Source organism: Calliopsis andreniformis, unplaced genomic scaffold, assembly GCF_051401765.1.
Source record: "Calliopsis andreniformis isolate RMS-2024a unplaced genomic scaffold, iyCalAndr_principal scaffold0004, whole genome shotgun sequence".
NCBI classification, from domain to species: domain Eukaryota; kingdom Metazoa; phylum Arthropoda; class Insecta; order Hymenoptera; family Andrenidae; genus Calliopsis; species Calliopsis andreniformis.
This window is the reverse complement of record NW_027480424.1, coordinates 15037928-15045731: the sequence shown is the minus strand read 5'-3', so window position 1 is coordinate 15045731 and position 7804 is coordinate 15037928.

Genomic DNA, 7804 nt, shown 5'->3' with positions numbered 1-7804 from the left:
AGTATGAAAGTTATGGTCATTTCAAAGTTCCGGGCAACCTAGGCTTCACTCTATGGCGTTCTTCCACTACATCGAAAAGCAACGGCCTCAGAAGTCAACGCCTGAAGCATAAAATACAATAAAAATACAACAGTCTTTCCGTCCTATAACAGGAATAATTGCAACCCGTGTGAAACTGATGGTCATTTCTACGTCCCGGGCAACCTAGGCTTCACGCCTAGGGCGTTGCTCCACCAGATCAAACAGTTAGGGCCTTAGAAGTCAACGCCCGAAGCATAAAATACAAAATAAATAGAACAGTTTTTCCATGGTATAAAACGAACAATTGCTACCAGTGTACAAGTTATGGTCATTTCTACGTTCCGGGCAACCTAGGCTTCACCCTAGGGCGTTGTTCCACCAGATCGAATAGTTATAGCCTAAGAAGTGAACGCCAGAAGCATAAAATACAATATAAATACAACAGTTTTTCCATCATATAAAACGAGTAATTGCAACCACTATGAATGTTGTGGTCATTTCTACGTTCCGGGCAACCTAGGCTTCACTCTAGAGCGTTGCTCCACCAGATCGAATAGTTAGTGACTTAGAAGTCAACGCCAGAAGCATAAAATACAATAAAAATACAACAGTTTTTCCGTCATATAAAACGAATAATTGCAACCAGTATGAAAGTTATGGGCATTTCTACATTCCGGGCAACCCAGGCTTCACTCTATGGCGTTCTTCCACCACATCGAATAGCTACGGCCTCAGAAGTCAACGCCTGAAGCATAAAATACAATAAAGGTGCAACAGTTTTTCCATCGTAAAACAGGAATAATTGCAACCAGTGTGAAGGTAATGGTATGTTCTACGTTCCGGGCAACCTATGCTCCTCTCTAGGGCGGTGCTCTACCAGATTAAATAGTTAGGGCGTAAGAAGTCAACGCCAGAAGCATAAAATACAATATAAATACAACAGCTTTTCCATCGTATATAATGTATATTTGCAAACAGTGTGAAAGTAATGGTCATTTCCATGTTCCGGGCAACCTAGGCTTCACTCTAGGGCGTTGTTCCACCAGATCGAATACTTAGGGCCTAAGAAGTCAACGCCAGAAGAATAAAATACAATATAAGTACAAAAGTTTTTCCATCGTATAAAATGAATAATTGCAAACAATGTGAAAGTAATGGTCATTGCTACGTTCCGGGCAACCTAGGCATCAGTCTAGGGTGTTGCTCCACCAGATCTAATAGCTACGGCCTTAGAAGTCAACCCCAGATGAATAAAATACAATAAAGATGCAACAGCTTTTCCATCGTATAAAACGAATAATTGCAACCAGTGTGAAAGTAATGGTCATTTCTACGTACCGGGCAACCTAGGCTCCACTCTAGGGCGTTGCTCCACCAAATCGAATAGCTAGGGCATAAGGAGTGAACGCCAGAAGCATAAAATGCAATAAAGATGCAAAAGTTTTTCCATCGTATAACAGGAATAACTGCAAACAGTGTGAAAGTGCTGGTCATTTCTACGTTCCGGGTAACATAGGTTTCACTCTAGGGCGTTGTTCCACCAGATCAAGCAGTTAGGCGCTTAGAAGTCAACGCCCGAAGCATAAAACACAAAATAAATAAAACGGTTTTTCCATTGTATAAAACGAATAATTGCTACCAGTGTAAAAGTTACGGTCATTTCTACGTTCCGGGCAACCTAAGCTTCACCCTAGGGCGTTGTTCCACCAGATCGAATAGTTAGGGCCTTAGAAGTCAGCGCCCGAAGCATAAAATGCAATAAAAATACAACAGTGTTTCCGTCATATAACAGGAATAATTGCAACCAGTTTGAAAGTGATGGACAATTGTACGTTCCGGGCAACCTAGGCTTCACTCTATTGCGTTGCTCCACCAGATCGAATAGTTAGTGGCTTAGATGTCAACGCTAGAAGCATAAAATACAATATAAATACCTCAATTTTTCCATCGTATATCAGGAATAATTGCAACCAGTGTGAAAGTGATGGTCATTTCTACGTTCCGGGCAACGTAGGCTTCACTCTAGGGCGTTGTTCCACCAGATCGAACACTTAGGGCCTAAGAAGGCACCGCCAGGAGCATAAAATACAATATAAATATAACAGTTTTTCCATCGTATAAAACGAATAATAGCAATGAGTGTGAAAGTTATGGTCAATTCTAAGTTCCGGGCAACCTAGGCTTCACCCTAGGGCGTCGCTCCAACAGATTGAATAGTTAGGGCCTTAGAAGTCAACGCCCGACGCATAGAATGCAATAAAAATGCAACAGCTTTTCCATCGTATAAAAGGATTAATTGCAACCAGTTTGAAAGTTATGGTCATTTCTACGTTCCGGGCGACCTAGGCTTCACTCTATGGCGTTCTTCCACCACATCGATTAGCTGCGGCCTCAGAAGTCAACGCCTGAAGTATAAAATACAATAAAAATACAACGGTCTTTCCATCCTATAACAGGAATAATTGCAACCCTTGTGAAAGTGATGGTCATTTGTACGTTCCAGGCAACCTAGGCATCACTCTAGGGCGTTGTTCCACCAGATCAAATTGTTAGGGCCTAAGAAGTCAACGCCAGAAGCATAAGATACAATATAAATATAACAGTTTTTCCATCGTATAGAACGAATAATAGCAACCAGTGTGAAAGTTATGGTCATTTCTACTTTCCGGGCAACCTAGGCTTCACGCCTAGGGCGTTGCTCCACCAGATCAAACAGTTAGGGCCTTGGAAGTCAACGCCCGAAGCATAAAATACAAAATAAATAGAACAGTTTTTCCATGATATAAAACGAACAATTGCTTCCAGTGTAAAAGTTATGGTCATTTCTACGTTCCGGGCAACCTAGGCTTCACCCTAGGGCGTTGTTCCACCAGATCGAATAGTTAGGGCCTAAGAAGTGAACGCCAGAAGCATAAAATACAATATAAATACAACAGTTTTTCCATCATATAAAGCAAGTAATTGCAACCAGTATGAATGTTGTGGTCATTTCTACGTTCCGGGCAACCTAGGCTTCACTCTAGAGCGTTGCTCCACCAGATCGAATAGTTAGTGACTTAGAAGTCAACGCCAGAAGCATAAAATACAATATAAATACATCAGTTTTTCCATCGTATAAAACGAATAATTGCAACCAGTATGAAAGTTATGGTCATTTCAAAGTTCCGGGCAACCTAGGCTTCACTCTATGGCGTTCTTCCACTACATCGAAAAGCAACGGCCTCAGAAGTCAACGCCTGAAGCATAAAATACAATAAAAATACAACAGTCTTTCCGTCCTTTAACAGGAATAATTGCAACCCGTGTGAAAGTGATGGTCATTTCTACGTCCCGGGCAACCTAGGCTTCACGCCTAGGGCGTTGCTCCACCAGATCAAACAGTTAGGGCCTTAGAAGTCAACGCCCGAAGCATAAAATACAAAATAAATAGAACAGTTTTTCCATGGTATAAAACGAACAATTGCTACCAGTGTACAAGTTATGGTCATTTCTACGTTCCGGGCAAACCAGGCTTCACTCTATGGCGTTCTTCCACCACATCGAATAGCTACGGCCTCAGAAGTCAACGCCTGAAGCATAAAATACAATAAAAATACAACAGTCTTTCCATCCTATAACAGGAATAATTGCAACCAGTTTGAAAGTGATGGTCATTTCTACGTTCCGGGGAACCTAGGCTTCACTCTAGGGCGTTGCTCCACCAGATCGAATAGTTAGTGCCTTAGAAGTCAACGCCAGATGCATAAAATACAATATAAACACAACAGTTTTTCCATCGTATAAAACGAATAATTGCTACCAGTATGGAAGTGATGGTCATTTCTACGTTCCGCGCAACCTAGGCCTCACTCTAGGGCGTTGTTCCACCAGATTGAATAGTTAGGGCCTTAGAAGTCAACGCCAGAATCATAAAATACAATAAAGATGCAACAGCTTTTCCATCGTATTAATCGAATAATTTCAACCAGTGTGAATGTTATGGTCATTTCCATGTTCCGGGCAACCTAGGCCTCACTGTAGGGCGTTGTTCCACCAGATTGAATAGTTAGGGCCTTAGAAGTCAACGCCAGAATCATAAAATACAATAAAGATGCAACAGCTTTTCCACCGTATTAAACGAATAATTTCAACCAGTGTGAATGTTATGGTCATTTCTACGTTCCGGGCAACCTAGACTTCACTCTAGGGCGTTGCGCCACCAGATCGAATAGCTAGGGCCTTAGAAGTCGACGCCAGAAGCATAAAATACAATAAAGGTGCAACAGTTTTTCCATCGTAAAACAGGAATAATTGCAACCAGTGTGAAGGTAATGGTATGTTCTACGTTCCGGGCAACCTATGCTCCTCTCTAGGGCGGTGCTCTACCAGATTAAACAGTTAGGGCGTAAGAAGTCAACGCCAGAAGCATAAAATACAATATAAATACAACAGCTTTTCCATCGTATATAATGTATATTTGCAAACAGTGTGAAAGTAATGGTCATTTCCATGTTCCGGGCAACCTAGGCTTCACTCTAGGGCGTTGTTCCACCAGATCGAATAGTTAGGGCCTTAGAAGTCAACGCCAAAATCATAAAATACAATAAAGATGCAACAGCTTTTCCATCGTATTAAACGAATAATTTCAACCAGTGTGAATGTTATGGTCATTTCTGCATTGCCAGCAACCTAGGCTTCACTCTAGGGCGTTGATCCAACAGATTGAATAGTTAGGGCCTTAGCAGTCAACGCCCGAAGCATAAAACACAAAATAAATAGAACAGTTTTTCCATGGTATAAAACGAACACTTGCAACCAGTATGAAAGTTATGGTCATTTCTACGTTCCGGGCAACCTAGGCTTCACTCTATGGCGTTCTTCCACTACATCGAATAGCAACGGCCTCAGAAGTCAACGCCTGAAGCATAAAATACAATAAAAATACAACAGTTTTTCCATCATATAAAACGAATAATTGCATCCAGTATGAAAGTTATGGTCATTTCTACGTTCAGGGCAACCCAGGCTTCACCATAGGGCGTTATTCCACCAGATCGAATAGTTAGGGCCTAAGAACTCAACGCCCGAAGCATAAAATACAAAATAAATAGAACAGTTTTTCCATGGTATAAAACGAACACATGCTACCAGTGTAAAAGTTATGGTCATTTCTACGTTCCGGGCAACCTAGGCTTCACCCTAGGGCGTTGTTCCACCAGATCGAATAGTTAGGGCCTAAGAAGTGAACGCCAGAAGCATAAAATACAATATAAATACAACAGCTTTTCCATCATATAAAACGAGTAATTGCAACCAGTATGAAAGTTGTGGTCATTTCTACTTTCCGGGCAACCCAGGCTACACCCTAGGGCGTTGCTCTAGCAGATCGAATAGTTAGTGCCTTAGAAGTCCACGGCCGAAGCATAAAATACAATATAAACACAACAGTTTTTCCATCGTATAAAACGAATAATTGCTACCAGTATGGAAGTGATGGTCATTTCTACGTTCCGGGCAACCTAGGCCTCACTCTAGGGCGTTGTTCCACCAGATTGAATAGTTAGGGCCTTAGAAGTCAACGCCAGAATCATAAAATACAATAAAGATGCAACAGCTTTTCCATCGTATTAAATGAATAATTTCAACCAGTGTGAATGTTATGGTCATTTCTACATTCCGAGCAACCTATGCTTCACTCTAGGGCGTTGATCCAACAGATTGAGTAGTTAGGTCCTTAGCAGTCAACGCCCGAAGCATAAAATACAATATAAATACAACAGTCTTTCCATCATATAACAGGAATAATAGCAACCAGTTTGAAAGTGATTATCATTTCTACGTTCCGGGCAACCTAGGCTTCACTCTAGAGCTTTGCTCCACCAGATCGAATAGTTAGTGCCTTAGAAGTCAACGCCAGAAGCATAAAATACAATATAAATACAACAGCTCTTCCATCATATAAAACGAATAATTGCAACCAGTATGAAAGTTATGGTCATTTCTACGTTCCAGGCGACCTAGGCTTCTCTCTATGGCGTTCTTCCACCACATCGAATAGCTGCGGCCTCAGAAGTCAACGCCTGAAGCATAAAATACAATAAAAATACAACGGTCTATCCATCCTATAACAGGAATAATTGCAACCCTTGTGAAAGTGATGGTCATTTGTACGTTCCAGGCAACCTAGGCATCACTCTAGGGCGTTGTTCCACCAGATCGAATTGTTAGGGTCTAAGAAGTCAACGCCAGAAGCATAAGATACAATATAAATATAACAGTTTTTCCATCGTATAGAACGAATAATAGCAACCAGTGTGAAAGTTATGGTCATTTCTACTTTCCGGGCAACCTAGGCTTCACGCCTAGGGCGTTGCTCCACCAGATCAAACAGTTAGGGCCTTGCAAGTCAACGCCCGAAGCATAAAATACAATATAAATACAACAGTTTTTCCATCATATAAAACGAGTAATTGCAACCACTATGAATGTTGTGGTCATTTCTACGTTCCGGGCAACCTAGGCTTCACTCTAGAGCGTTGCTCCACCAGATCGAATAGTTAGTGACTTAGAAGTCAACGCCAGAAGCATAAAATACAATAAAAATACAACAGTTTTTCCGTCATATAAAACGAATAATTGCAACCAGTATGAAAGTTATGGGCATTTCTACATTCCGGGCAACCCAGGCTTCACTCTATTTCGTTCTTCCACCACATCGAATAGCTACGGCCTCAGAAGTCAACGCCTGAAGCATAAAATACAATAAAAATGCAACAGTCTTTCCATCCTATAACAGGAATAATTGCAACCAGTTTCAAAGTGATGGTCATTTCTACGTTCCGGGGAACCTAGGCTTCACTCTAGGGCGTTGCTCCACCAGATCGAATAGTTAGTGCCTTAGAAGTCAACGCCAGAAACATAAAATACAATGTAAACACAACAGTTTTTCCATCGTATAAAACGAATAATTGCTACCTGTATGGAAGTGATGGTCATTTCTACGTTCCGGGCAACCTAGGCCTCACTCTAGGGCGTTGTTCCACCAGATTGAATAGTTAGGGCCTTAGAAGTCAACGCCAGAATCATAAAATACAATAAAGATGCAACAGCTTTTCCACCGTATTAAACGAATAATTTCAACCAGTGTCAATGTTATGGTCATTTCTACATTCCGAGCAACCTGGGCTTCACTCTAGGGCGTTGATCCAACAGATTGAATAGTTAGGGCCTTAGCAGTCAACGCCCGAAGCATAAAATAGAATATAAACACAACAGTCTTTCCATCATATAACAGGAATAATAGCAACCAGTTTGAAAGTGATTATCATTTCTACGTTCCGGGCAACCTAGGCTTCACTCTAGGGCGTTGTTCCACCAGATTGAATAGTTAGGGCCTAAGAAGTCAACGCCAGAAGCATAAAATACAATATAAATGTAACAGTTTTTCCATCGTATAAAACGAATAATAGCAACCAGTGTGAAAGTTATGGTCATTTCTACGTTCCGGGCAACCTAGACTTCACTCTAGGGCGTTGCCCCACCAGATGGAATAGTTAGGGCCTTAGAAGTCGACGCCAGAAGCATAAAATACAATATAAATACAACAGTTTTTCCATCATATAAAACGAGTAATTGCAACCAGTATGAATGTTGTGGTCATTTCTACGTTCCGGGCAACCTAGGCTTCACTCTAGAGCGTTGCTCCACCAGATCGAATAGTTAGTGACTTAGAAGTCAACGCCAGAAGCATAAAATACAATATAAATACAACAGTTTTTCCATCGTATAAAACGAATAATTGCAA